The sequence below is a fragment of the Hemiscyllium ocellatum genome, chromosome 7 (assembly GCF_020745735.1).
Source record: "Hemiscyllium ocellatum isolate sHemOce1 chromosome 7, sHemOce1.pat.X.cur, whole genome shotgun sequence".
NCBI classification, from domain to species: domain Eukaryota; kingdom Metazoa; phylum Chordata; class Chondrichthyes; order Orectolobiformes; family Hemiscylliidae; genus Hemiscyllium; species Hemiscyllium ocellatum.
Window position 1 is genome coordinate 27,904,782 of NC_083407.1, and position 14,308 is coordinate 27,919,089.

The following is a 14,308-nucleotide window of genomic DNA, read 5'->3' on the forward strand; positions in this document are numbered from 1 at the left end:
TGACAGGGTATGCCATGAGTGGAGACCCCTGGCATCAAGGCGCAGTGGGCCACGGACTCCTGGTTACTCTTGCAGCAGGCTTGGAGCAGGGACTCCTGGTTGCAGGGTGAGGGTGGGGTCAGCACAGGACCTGGCATCGACAAGGTGGGCCCAGCAGCGAAGAGATGGTGCTGAAAGGGTGGCAAGCAACTCCTATGCTGGTGGAGGTGAGGCAGTGGAGAAGGGGTGGAGACACAAGTGTCATTGGTGAGCTTGCACCGGACACACGGCAAAAGAAGTTGAAAGATAGACTCTTTCAGTTATATCTTTTTATTCTTAAACTATTCAAATGGCACTGGATTTTGGCGATAGTTGAAGATTTTCACTGTACTTTATTATTCATGGTAAAATGCAGGTGACAATAAATCTTTCAATTCAAAATACTGCAAATGTTGTCAGGATAGATAAAACAATGCTTCTAAAGTAACTTCACTATTGTAAGGTTCATCAAGTTACGAAGGCAGAAAACATTAAGGATATCCTCAAACTTTCCTCGGAAAGAAAAAGGTAAAATCCTCAACTGGAGAATCTCTTGATCTTGACTGCCCAAACAAGAGAAGCATGGTACCAACTATTTTAAGCATCCCACCTGTGTTAGATGTGTAGATCCAGCAGACAGAGGTTAGAGGAAGGGTGAGTTGTTTGCTTTTTTTCCTAAAGCGCTTCTCCAAAAGTTGTCTTTGACCAGTAACTTGTCTTTGCTTCTTGACTCAGTTTCATCTTTTATTTCTGATTAGGCATCCTGTGAACCAAAGAATCTTCAGTTCAAATAGTTATAACGTCAAAGCATCAGAGCTGTACAGCATAGAAACAGACCCTTTGGTCCAACTCGTCCATGCCAACGAGATATCCTGACGTAATCTAGTTCTATTTGCCAGCGTTTGGCCCATTCCGCTCTGACATCTTCCTATTCATATACCTATCCAGATGCCTTCTAAATGTTGCAATTGTACCAGCCTCCACCACTTCCTCCAGCAGCTCATCCACACGCACAACACCCTTTGTGAAAAGGTTGCCCCTTAGGTCCTTTTTATACTTTTCCCCTCTCACTTTAAACCTATGCCCTTTATTTCTGACTCCCCTACCTCAGGGGGGTCCTTGGTCTTAGTTGCAGAATTGTTCTCAATCTATTTTGATTCCAGCTCACAAAACTTTGATACATTGTTACTTCAAATTCCATACAATTCTCATAGCAACTGTTCAAGTTGGTGGATTTCTCTAGTTCTCTGAGCATAATGTTAAAATCCTTCCAGCTTTTTGGTAGAATAGAACTGGAAGGTTGCAAAAGACATGACATGACAAGAAAGCGCTTCCTCTTGCACTCATCAGGTCATTCAAAAGAAATATCCATGTAAAAGGGAAAGCAACACTTATTACGTATGAGTAGAAAGTGTGCCGATTGGTTGGCAAATGGACAGATTGGTATAGGTATTGCTATGGTGAATACATCCTGACATTTAAAGTGGTGGATCCTTCTCTTAACATCCACCTTCAGAATTATCATGACATGTTTTGCTGGTCCAGATCCCAAAGGCATCCTTAACTTCAATTTAGTTCTTAAGCTTGTTAATGTATCTGGTTGGGAAAGTAAGCACATCCTAGACAAGAACATAGGGGTCAGAGAGATTGTCATCACCCAGTCACACCAGGACAGCAGGACAAACAGGCTGTGTTGTGCAATTTCAGCTGTGGCAGGTGGTTCTTCTCATGAGGGCCTTTAAGAATTTCATAAAGGCTGGATATTCTTGAAAGCTACAGTGAAGTATCCAGCACTGGGAAAGTACTGCAAATAGTAGCTGTCTGGAGCTTCAAATCCGTATGTTTCCAACGGGATCTGGTTGACAAAACCAGTTCTGTCCACTGCTCTCCTTACTTTGACAGCCTTCATCACCAAAAAGTTATATTATTTACTCCTTTTGGGACATTAGTTATAACCAATATGGGCAGCATGATGGCACAGTGGTTAGCACTGCTGCCTAACAGAGCCAGAAACCCGGGTTCAATTCCCGACTCAGGCGACTGACTGTGTAGAGTTTGCACATTCTCCCAGTGTCTGCGTGGATTTCCTCGGGGTGCTCCGGTTTCCTCCCACAGTCCAAAGCTGTGCGGGTCAGGTGAATTGGCCATGCTAAATTGCCCGTACTGTTAATAAGGGGTAAATGTAGGGGTATGGGTGGGTTGCGCTTCGGCGGGTCGGTGTGGACCTGTTGGGCCGAAGGGTCTGTTTTCACACTGTAAGTAATCTAATCTAATCTAATCCAATACTTTCCTAATCACAAGCTCTGCCCTGCCAGCTAAATATAGCAGTGATTTGATGTTCACATATGAACACAAGAAATTGCACATGCGCACCCAGCATTGCTGCAAATTCAGATGAGATGAGATGACATGAACACCACACTTGACTCAGTGTGGCAAAAGTGTGGCAAATCTGGAATCAATAGCTATCCAGGGTGAACTCTAACGGTTGAAGTCGTATCTTGCACATAGGAAGATGTTGTGGTTGCTGAAAGTCAGTCATCTCAATTCCAGGCCTTCAGCTGCTTCATGAATAAACTTCCCTCTCCCATAGGTTAGAAGAAGTGGGATGTTCCACTGATAACTGCAGAATGTTCAGTCCCATTCGCAACTCCTCAGACACTGAAGCAGTGACATTCAATTGCACCAAGTTCTGGGCAATATTCAAATTTGGGCTGACAGGTAGTCGACAACGTTTGCACTGCACAACTACCAGTCAATGACCATCTCCAATTACAGACCATCTAACCATCAGCCCATGACATATAATGGTGTTATCATCATTGAATACCCCACTATCAACATACCTGGTGATACCACTGACCCGAAACTCATTGGACACACCGTATTTGCAGGGCAGAGGCTAGAAATTGAGAACAATGTCAACTATCCAAATTCCTGATTATCTGAACAAGATCTCAAGGCCCCATAAAATGTTATGAGTTATCTGAACGAAATACGCCCCACCTGTCTCGTTCAGATAAACAAAGTTGTTTTGTATGGTGGAGAATAATTCACCTGCTCACTCCCCAAAGTCTGCCCAATATCCACAAGGTGCAAGTCAGGAGTGTGACACTTATGAAGCTGGTCACCAACCAGGACAAAGCAGCCTGCTTGATTGGCACTATATCCACAAGCACCCACCCCCTCCACCACTAATGCTCAGCAGCAGGATTTACATACAAACAAACAAACAAACAAACAAACAAACAAACAAACAATCAGTAAGATGCACTGCAAAAATTCAAAGATCCTGAGAAAGGACTTCCAAACTTACAGCCATCGCCATCTTGGAGGGGGGTGGGAGGGCAGCAAGTACATAGGAAACCACCATCTTCAAGTTCCCCTCCAAGACACTCACCATCTGATGGGAAATTTTTCACCACTCCATTAGTCTCTGGGTCAAAACCCTTCAAGGGCATGTAGGTCAACCTACAGTAAGTGGACAGCAGTTCAAGGCAGCTACTCACTACTGCCTTCTCAAGGGCAACTAGGGATAGGTAATCAATGCTGGCCAGACAGCGATGCCCACCTCTCGAGTAAATAAAAGCATATTACAATTGCAATTTAGAATACCCACAAAGAAAGTGTTTCGATAGACTAGGACAAAGATCTGAAACAAGTAGTGCAGAGTCTGTGTATAGCTTCAGCTGTGTTTCCCTTGAAACAAATGTAACTTCAATCCATGCACAAGTTAAAAACAAGGAAAAAAAATCACAGTTGGACTTGATTTGAGATTTATTTCTACAATTTAGCTCCAATGCACCATGGGAACATAGCTAACTAACCAACTATTTCCTGGTTATGCCAACAATAAGGTGGGGAGGAGGGGAGGGCAGGTCTGGGATTAGTGACAAAACATAAAACTAGAAAATGGTGAAAAATCTGAGATATGGAATTTCTCAAAGTCAAACCAAATTCACCTGATATTGGTGACTGCATATTACTTTTGTTTTGTTCCTACTTTAATAACTTTGTGGGCAAAAAAAAGAGAACGTTTAACTTGCACTTCTTAGTTCATTATGCAAAGACTGAAGTTGACAGATGTTCTATATGCTGAAGCTGTTAAACAAGATCTCCATACCTTGATACTGGAAGACATATTATCCAAATTGTCAGTTGTCAAAAGCTAAAAAGCTATTCTACAACAAGTAGAAAATATAAAACATAGTTCTAGGCTGCTAAATATTGCCTCAGAAAAAATGTATCAAAACACATGTACAAGGTCTGCAAACATTAGAAATACTTATCCACACAGACTATATTTATTCAGCTGCAACAAACATTTAATTTTCCTCCTCCATTGACACTTGTACGAGCACTTGAAATACCATTGTATACAAGGTAATGAACCACATACTGGAAAATAGGATGAGAATAGATAGGTGTTTTATGACTGATGTAGACACTATGGGCCTAAAAGGGTCTCTCTTTGCCTAAAAGAGACTCGACAACCGTAATTTCTTCACTCCCCTCCAGCATCAAATCTCTTGGATATAATAAATACATCCCAAACTTATCACGGTACAGGTAGACAATCCTTTATCCGAAATCCGAAAAGCTCCGAAGTCTGAAGATTTGTTTTGTGAAGTTTTTCCCCTCATTAACAAGGTTGTTTGGCGTGCAAACAGTTAACCCAACTCACACCTGCTAGATGCATGTCACTCAGATGTGATGTGTGGGCGCGTTGCCCAGCACTGGCAGGTCTCAATTTTGTTTCAGGGCCCTGGGTTACTCTGTTTGCTCCTCCAGAAAGAATTTTAAAAAGTTCACCATCAAGCTGCCACTTACTCTGAAATTTGAAAAATTCTGAATTCCAAAAACCAGCTGGTCCAGAACATTTCAGAAAAAGGACTGTGCACCTATAGACTGTTTAGGAAGGTTAGATCACAGAATACAGAGAGAACAGGCCATTTGGATTTGGAATTGGCTTGAAGGTAGAAGACGGAGGGTGGTAGTGAAGGGTTGCTTTTCAGACTGGAGACCTGTAACCAACAGTACACCACAAGGACTGGTGCTGGGTCCACTGCTCTTCATCCTTTAAATAAATGATTTGGATGTGAACATAGCAGGCATGATAAGTTCGCAGGTAACACCAAAATTGGAGGGGCAATGGACAGCAAAGGAGGTTATCTCAGAGTACAATGGGATCTTGATTAGATGGGCCAATGGGCTGAGAGGTGGCAGGTGGAGTTTAATTGAGGTAAATGAGAGGTGCTGCATTTTTGAAAGGTATACCAGGGCAGGCTTTATACACTTAATGGTAAAGTCTTGGAGATGTTCCTGACCAAAAAGACCTTGAAGTGCAAGATCATAGTTCCTTGAAAGTGGAGCTGCAAGTAGATAGCATAGTGAAGGCAGTTTTTGGTATGTTTGCTTTTATTAGTCAATGCACTGAATATGCGAGTTGGGAGGTCATGTTGCGACTGTACAGGACATGGGTTCGGCCACTTTTGCAATACAGCATGCAACTCTGGTCTCCCTGCCATAACAAAGACACTGTGAAACTTGAAAGGGTTGAGAAAAGATTGAAAGGATGTTTCCAGGGTTGGAGGGTTTTGAGTTAACTGGAGGTTAGGCTTATTTTCCCTGGAGCATCAGAGGCTGAGGGGTTACCTTAGAGGTTTATAAAGTCTTGAGGGGCGAGGATAGGGTAAATAGACAAGGTCTTTTCATCAGGGTGGGGAGCCTAAAACTAGAGGACAGAGGTTTGAGGTCAGATGGAAAAGATTTAAAATGGACCTAAGGGGCAACTTTTTCACGCAGAGGGTGGTGTGTGCATAGACTGAGCTACCGGAGGAAGAGGAGGAGGCTGGTACAATTCCAACATTTAAACAGTATCTGGATGGGTATCTGAATTGGAAGTGTTTAGAAGGATATGAACCAAATGCTTGCAAATGGAACTCTATTAATTTAGGATATCTGGTCAGCACTGACAAGTTGGACCGAACGGTCTGTTTCCATGCAGTACAAGTTTAAGTTAACAAACAGAATTTCTTGCTGAGTAATACGAAACTTAAATGGACAAACTTGATGAATTTCACCGGTGATATACACAACTTGAGCTTATTTTAAAATATTGACAGCAAACTGTATCAATTTTTAATGACCTGCAACTTTTGATCTACTGGTGGGCAAAGTTCCAAACCTTATTTGTAAACCAGTTTGACTCTCGTTCACCCTCAGAAAGCAGCCTTCACATGTAACAGCAATAAAACTACCAACAAATAATTGAAAAATATAAACTTGACAATGCATGAAAAAAACTAAGAGGGAAAGACAAGGGTTGAAAAAAAACCAACAGACATTTGATAATGGGTAAGTAATGAACAACAGTCAGTTGTCAAAGGCCATTGCCAACCGGGTCAGGTCTGTTCTGGGATCAGTGATCCACCCTGACCAAACCTGTGCTGTACCGGGCAGGAAGATCGCGGAGAGTCTCTCATTCCTCAGAGATACGATCACCTGCGTGCAAGACAGGGGGTTGGACACCTGTCTCATCAGCCTGGAGCAGGAGAAAGCCTTTGACAGGATATTACATATGTATAGGAGAGACGTTCTCTCCAAAATGGGCTTTGAAGAGGGAATCTGCAATTGGATCAGACTGCTGTATACCAATATTGTCAGTGCAGTCTCAATCAGATAGCTTCCCAGTCAGATCTGGAGTCAGGCGGGGCTGCCCTCTCTCTCCTAGGAGGAGAAAGTGAGGACTGCAGATGCTGGAGATCAGAGCTGAAAATGTGTTGCTGGAAAAGCGCAGCAGGTCAGGCAGCATCCAAGGAACAGGAGATTCGACGTTTCGGGCATAAGCCCTCTCTCCTGCCTTGTTTGTGTGCTGCATAGAGCCATTTGCCGAGTCCATCAGGAAGGATGAGAGTCTGAGAGGGGTGGTAATTCCTGGCAGCGGGGACCGACAGGTTAAGGCCTCTCTGTACACGGATGACATTGCCATTTTCTGCTCAGATTCGCTGTCCGTGCACAGACTCGTGCATATGTGACCAGTTTGAACAGGCCTCAGGGACCAAGGTAAATCGAGACAAGAGCGAGGCCATGCTCTTCGGGAACTGGGCCGACCAATCCCCCATCCCCTTCACCGTCAGGACTGACCACCTGAAGGTGCTGGGTATTTGGTTCAGAGGGGCTGGGGCATGCACCAAGTCTTGGGAGAAGCATATCAGGAAAGTGAGGCAGAAACTGGGCAGATGGAAGTTCCGGTCGCTCTCCATCGTAGGAAAAAACCTGGTCATCAGGTGTGAGGCACGGTCAGTGTTGTTATATATGGCACAGGTCTGGCCTCCTCCCAGAACCTGTGCCGTTGCAGTCACCTGGACCATCTTCCAGTTGAAAGGGAGATGGAAGATGGACCGGGTCCAAAGGGACTCTATGTATAAAGATCTGGACGACAGGGGAAAAAAAAAACAACACTCAATGCCACCCTCACCCTGATGGCCACCTTGGTGTGGGGCTGCATCAAGCTGTGCGTGGATCCCCAGTAAACAAACACCAAGTGGTCACTAACATACTGAGGTTCTATCTGTCTCCGGTGTTACGAAGGATGGGCCTGCCCTCACTGCCACGGAACGCTCCGTATCGCCTGTCCTTCGTGGAGAAATTTATGAAGAAAAACACCTTCGACTACAAGTCCATCAGGAAGTGGTCAGCACAGTGTCCTCGAGACCCTTCGGGAAAAGGAGGGAGTGGATCCTGTTGAGCGGTTCCCTGGGCAGACTGTCAAAGTCATTTGGCAGAATGCCTCATTGCCAGAACTTTCCAAAAAGTACCAAGACATGGCTTGGCTGGTGGTGAGAAGGGCTCTGCCTGGGAGATCCTTTATGCACAACCGGACTCTCTGCCACACCGCACACTGCCCCCAAAGTGGCTGTGGAGGGGACGAGACTGTCACACATCTCCTTCGGGAATGTACCTACACAAAGGAAGTCTGGAGAAGCATGCAGTGGTGTTTGCCGAGGTTCAACCCGAGCAGCTCCGTGACGCAGGACTCCGTGCTCTACGATCTGTTCCCCGGGACACACACCGAGACGAACATCAACTGTGCCTGGAGGATCATCAACTCGGTCAAAGACACTCTTCAGTCTGTCCGAAACCTGTTGATCTTCCAGCTGAAGGAGCTGACCCTGACTGAGTGTTGCTGACTGGCACATTCCAAGGTCCAGGACTATGTGTTGAAGGACGTGCTGAAGCTTGGGGAAGCTGCCGCCAAAGTGCGGTGGGGAAAGACCACTGTGGAATGCCTGCCTGCCAAAGAAGACTAGGGGGCCCACTCAGTAAGTGGGCTCCGCTGAAGCCTCAGCTAAATATATGGATGGTAAATGTACAGACCTGTATATACAAATGATCAATTCCGATCTATGTAAAGAAATGCAAGGTGCGCCTATGAATGGCATCACCAATTGTACAGATCATCAAAATATTTTATGATGAAAGTATATTTTTGAAATAAAAAACACAGGTGATTCACTAAATACTTGTTGGTTTCTGATTGTTTTGATTTATTCTTTCATGGAATATAGCAAAGGCATAATTTGTTGCTCATCTTTCATTTGCTTGAACTCAAAGCAACTGAGATTCAATCACATTGCTGTGGATCTGTGGTCAGATATAGGCAAGACTAAGAAAGGATGGAAACTTTTATTCTCTGTTAATGAATCAGATTTTTAAAAAAAAATTACTATTGATGATAGTTACTATTATTGACCCAAGCAAACAATTCAGTTCATAATACTGGAATTAAAATTCCACAAACTGCTATGGGGGATATTTGATGACAATGCAGCTAGGCACAATACAACTCCAAAGTAAAATTTGTTTTAAAGGGGAAACTAATCAGGGTTACAATTAAATTCAACTCATTAGACGTGACTTTACAATAATTTGCCATTGCGTGTGAACCACCTTGGTAAATGTTTTGTTTCTACAAAAAGAAACAAAAATAAAACACTAAAAGAAATATATTTAGCAAAACTCACTGCCCAAATGGTCAAAGGATAGACTACAAGAAATAGGACCATGAGTCAACCATTTGGCCCTTCAAACCTGCTCTGCCATTCGATAAGATTGTGGCTGATCCAACATTCCTCGGATCCACTTTCCAACATCTTTTCTATAACCCTTGATTTCCCTACTGATTGAGAATTTATCTCAGCTATAAATAAACTCCCCACAGTTCTCAGTGGCAACGAGTTCCAAACACAGAAGAAATTCCTCATCTCAATCTAAAATTGGCACTCCTTTACTGCCGAGCTATGCCCTCTAGTCATAGACTTGCCCACGAGGGGAAACATCCTCTCAGCATTTACTTCATACTTCAGGGAGATGACGCCATAGTGGCATTGTGGCAGGACTGTGAATCTAGACACACAGGTAATGTTCCAGGGATCTGGGTTTGACGCTGATCACAGCAGATGGTGGAATTTGAATTCAGTTTAAAAACTCCTAGAATTTAATGGTGACCATGAATCCATTGTCGATTGCCAGAAAAACCCCACCTGGTTCACTAATGCTGTTCAGGGAAGGAAGCAGACATTCTTACTTGGTCAGGTCTACATGTGACTCCAAAACCATAGCAATATGATTGTCTCTTAACTGCCCTCTGGGCAATAAGAAAAATAGTTAACATTTCGCACCCTAATGATTCTTCTTCAGAAATGTCCCAAGAGCTCCACAGAAAGGTCATTGAAGCTGAAATGTTAATTTTGATTTATTCTCCACAGATGCTAGACCTGCTGAGTTCTCAAGCATTTTGCCTTTATTAACCACAAAGATTAAGAGCATGAATTGTCACCCAAGGCCCCAAGGGAACCTTCCACATCTGTCAAAAATTTACCTGTACCTCTACCAATGTCATCTACTGCATCAGTTGCACCCGGTGTGGTCTCCTCTACATCGGAGTGACAGGATGCCTTCTTGCGGATTGTTTCAGAGGACACCTGCACCCACCAATCCCACTGTCCCGTGGCTGTCCCCCTCCCACTTCATCAAGGACTTGCACGCCCTGGGCCTTTTCCACCGCCAAACCGTTACCACCAGACGCTTGGAGGAAGAACGCCTCATATTCTACCTTGGGACCCTGCAGCCACAGGGGATAAATGTGGATTTCAACAGCTTCCTCATTTTCCCTCTCCCCACATCACCCCATGCCCAAGCCTCCAATTTGGTACTGCCCTCCTGACCCATCCATCACTTCACTCACCCCACCCCCCCCGACCTTAATCCATCTAACGCTTTCTCAGCTACCTTCCCCCCAATCAAACCCCCCTCCCATTTAGCTCTCAGCCCTGACTCACGAGTCTCATTCCTTATGCCCAAAATGTCAATTCCCCTGCTCCTCGGATGCTGCATGACCTGCTGCGCTTTTCCAGCACGACACTCTCAACTCCATGCAAATTATATATCTATCTTTCAACTGTAACATGTTTTTGAATATTGACCAAAAATCCAGCCTGACATGAAATTCAAAGTTATTCTTTCTTTGCTGTGGTCAGTTTAGAATTATTCATAAAACACACACATAGCGTTTGCCGATCATTCTTACCCTCAATAATATACTCTGCTCTCAAATTTTTAAGTTTCAAAATTTTCATGATCTTGTACCATCCACACTATACTCCAGCTTCATGTCCAATCCTGCATGCTTCAAGTCTAGAAATGCAATTTTTCTTTATCTACTGTCCCTCGATCAACTTTCAAAAGTTCAGTAAGGTCAGATTCAGTGTTCACTCAGCTTAGTTCAATGATTCAATGGCTCCTAAACTAAATCTTGGCAAATGATCTGCTTATATTTACCATGCTGAAGGTTCTTTTTTCACATCATATTGTAGCCAAGTCAAAGTGTCAGACTGACATAATATCTACAACAATAATTCCAATGAATGAGCAAAATGACCTCACTTCGTTTTAAAAGGACAGATTAGCAAGGGTTTGAAATAAACAAATATTTAAATTATTTCATAATGAACAGAAACTAAATAAACCACTTGCGATTATAGTTCATGGTTTAAAGAAAAACAGTGGCATCTGACAATATTCTTTAAAAAAAACAGCAGTTAACTTCTCACCCCAATCAATCATTCTTAACTAAAGTTTTTCACTTTGAGATGCTAAGAAAATTAACAAAGGAAGTATTTAGTGCAGCGTTACAAAGCTTTGAATTGTAATACAAGCAAAATCTTGCCTCATACAGCATTTCTATCCATCTGCCATTTTAGATGTGGGAGATCCATGAATAAAGGTATGCACAACTAGAGTACACGGAGGAGTTATGGAACAATCTGAGATCTGGCAATATATTTATGAGTTGACTCAAATGATTAACCTTCTAAAAATGAAGAACATGATGATTAAGTTTAATACTAAAAATGTAAACTGGCTCATTGGACTAGACTTAATAATTTTGAAAAACAGGTCTAAAGTTTTCTTGATGCTACATTTTTTGATTTGAACATAATGTTGATGCATTTTCTTTCGAATAAATTGCAAGTATAAAATTTCTCATCTTACTGTCAAAAATACAACCTAAAACATGGACATAATTAATGGTCTGCACATTACTGAAGTCAAATTGCTAATTTTCTCAAAAAAAGTACCTTACCTATACACATAAGCACACTTAATTACTTGCAACATCATCACCAAAGAGAGCTTGGCAACAAAGCTGCCTATTGCCATGCTTAATGTTCAATAATACAAGTACTTTTTAAATTAATGTAACACTTTGTTCAATAATAAAGTTAGCTCTAAAGACAGCACTTCAATGGTCATAATGATTGAAATGAACTTTTTTCTGAAAGAGAATTATCACATAATGCAATTAAGTTATTAGATTAGACTTACAGTGTGGAAACAGGCCCTTCGGCCCAACAAGTCCACACCGACCCGCCGAAGCGCAACCCACCCATACCCCTACCCCTACATTTATCCCTTACCTAACACTACGGGCAATTTAGCATGGCCAATTCACCTGACCCGCACATCTTTGTGACTGTGGGAGGAAACCGGAGCACCCGGAGGAAACCCACGCAGACACGGGGAGAACGTGCAAACTCCACACAGTCGGTCGCCTGAGTCGGGAATTGAACCCGGGTCTACAGGCGCTGTGAGGCAGCAGTGCTAACCACTGTGCCACCGTGCCGCCCTAAATATTTATAGTTAAATATTATGTACAAACCAAAACATCTTATCAATAGGGAAAACGAAACATCCTGATACTGCAAGTGTAATATTTTTCCATAGTGTTTCATTTCTGTACTAAGAGTGAAATACCATGGTTGAAAATACAACTAAAGGTCAGCTTTCTAAATACACAAGTCAAAAGATGACAATGTACAGTACAAATCAATTGACCCTTGAAAGGGAGAGAGGAAAGTCACTTGAAAAACAGCTGCATTTGGATTACAAACCCTCTCCACAATCAAGTGTTATAGAACATAGAAAAGCACAGCACAGAACAGGCCCTTAGGCTCACGATGTTGTACAGAGACTTAATCCAAATGTAAAATATAGTAACTTGACCTACGCTCCCCTCAAGTCACTGCTATCCATGCGCATGTCCAGCAGTCACTTAAATATCCCCAATGACTTTGCTTCCACCACCTCAACTGGCAATGCATTCCATGCATTCACAACTCTCTGCAGAAAGAACCTACCTCTGACATCTCCTTTATATCTTCCTCCTAATATCTTCAAACTATGACTTCTCGTACCAGTCAATCCTGCCCTGGGGAAAAGTCTCTGGCTATTGACTATCTATTCGTCTCATTATTTTGTACACCTTGATCAATCTCCTCTCTTCCTCCTTCTCTCCAGAGAGAAAAGTCCAAGCTTTTTCAACGTTTCTTCATACGGCCACTCTTATACTCGATTCCCCTGTTAACGAAAGCCAAAACACCATACACTTTCTTAACAACCCTATCCACTTGGGTGGCACCTTTGAGGGATCTATGTACTTGCACACCCAGATCCCTCTGTTCCTCCACACTGACTGTCTTTAATCACGCTATGCTTTGCCAAATAGTCATAAATCCTATCCTTCAGAATTCTTTCTGCAACTTTGCTGACCACAGACGCAAGACTGGCTGATCTCTAATTGCTAGGGATTTCCCTATTACCGTGCTTAAAAAGTGGAACAACATTCACCTCCTTCCAATCCTCCGGTACGACTCCTGTGGAGAGTGAAGAGGCAAATATCCTCGCCAGTGGCTTAGCAACCTCCTTCTCGCTCCCTGGAGCAGCCTAGGATAAATCTGGTCTGGCCCTGGGGACTTAACAATCTTAATTTTTTCCAAAATTTCCAGCACATCAACTTCATCGATCTTGATCTGGTCCAGACTGTATCCCAGCTCCTCTAAGTTTTCATTGACAAGTTCCCTTTTCTTGGTGAAAACTGAAGCCAAAAAACTCATTTAGGGCTTCTCTTATCTGCTCAGACTCCGCGCACAAGTTCCCTTCGCCCTTCCTTCTCCCTGATCATTCTCTTATTCCTCATGTATGGGCAAAACGCCTTTGGGTTCTCCCTAATCCGTCTTGCCAAGCCTTTTTTGTGCCCCATCCTGGGTCTCCTTAGTCCATTTCTGAGCTCCTTTCTAGCAAGCCTGTAATCCTCAAGCTCTGATAGATCCTTGCTTCCTCCATCCTACGTAAGCTGCCTTCTTCCTTTTGATGAGAAGCTCCTCTGTTCTCGTCAAAGATTCCTTAATCTTACCCCTTCATCACTTGCAACAACTGCTCCTTAAATAGTGTCCACATGTCTTGCTGTGCTCTGTGGAACAATTGCTCCCAGTCTGTACTTTCCAACTCCTGTCTGATAGCGTCATAATTTCCTTTTCTCCAATTAAATATCTTCCCTCCGTAACTGCTCCTTTCACTGCCCAAGGCTGTGTTAAATGTGAGGCAGTTGTAATCACTTTCATCAAAGTGCTCTCCCACCGTGAGATCTGACACCTGTCCTGCCTCGTTGCCGAACACCAAATCCAAAATGGCATCTCCCCGAGTGATATGCATCACTGTTTCAAAAATCAGTGAATACATATGAATGAAGATTTTTTAAAATACATTTCAGTGGACACAGCAGCCAGCATGTCTTTTCCCCCATACAAGCTACAAAGAAAGTACGCAAATTCTCAAGAGGCAGGAATAAGTTTTGAACGCAAAACAACAATTTGATCCTCAAAATAGTTTTAAAATGGCAGTCAAATCCAGAACACAAACAGAATTGTTACATTTTCAAAATGCAGAG

General features: G+C 43.0%; 1 protein-coding gene across 7 annotated transcripts in view; it reads right to left on the reverse strand.

Moving 5' to 3' along the window:
* mbd6 (methyl-CpG binding domain protein 6) overlaps positions 1 to 14,308 on the reverse strand; it is a 234,425-nt gene that overhangs the window by 166,715 nt on the left and 53,402 nt on the right. The window contains exon 1 of one of the 7 annotated variants that reach the window (XM_060827097.1): positions 629 to 697. The exons of the other annotated variants lie outside the window; for them this stretch is intronic. The gene's annotated coding sequence lies outside the window, so the exon portion shown is untranslated. Of the gene's footprint in view, positions 1 to 628; positions 698 to 14,308 lie in introns of those variants that run through there. 7 annotated transcript variants of the gene reach the window in all.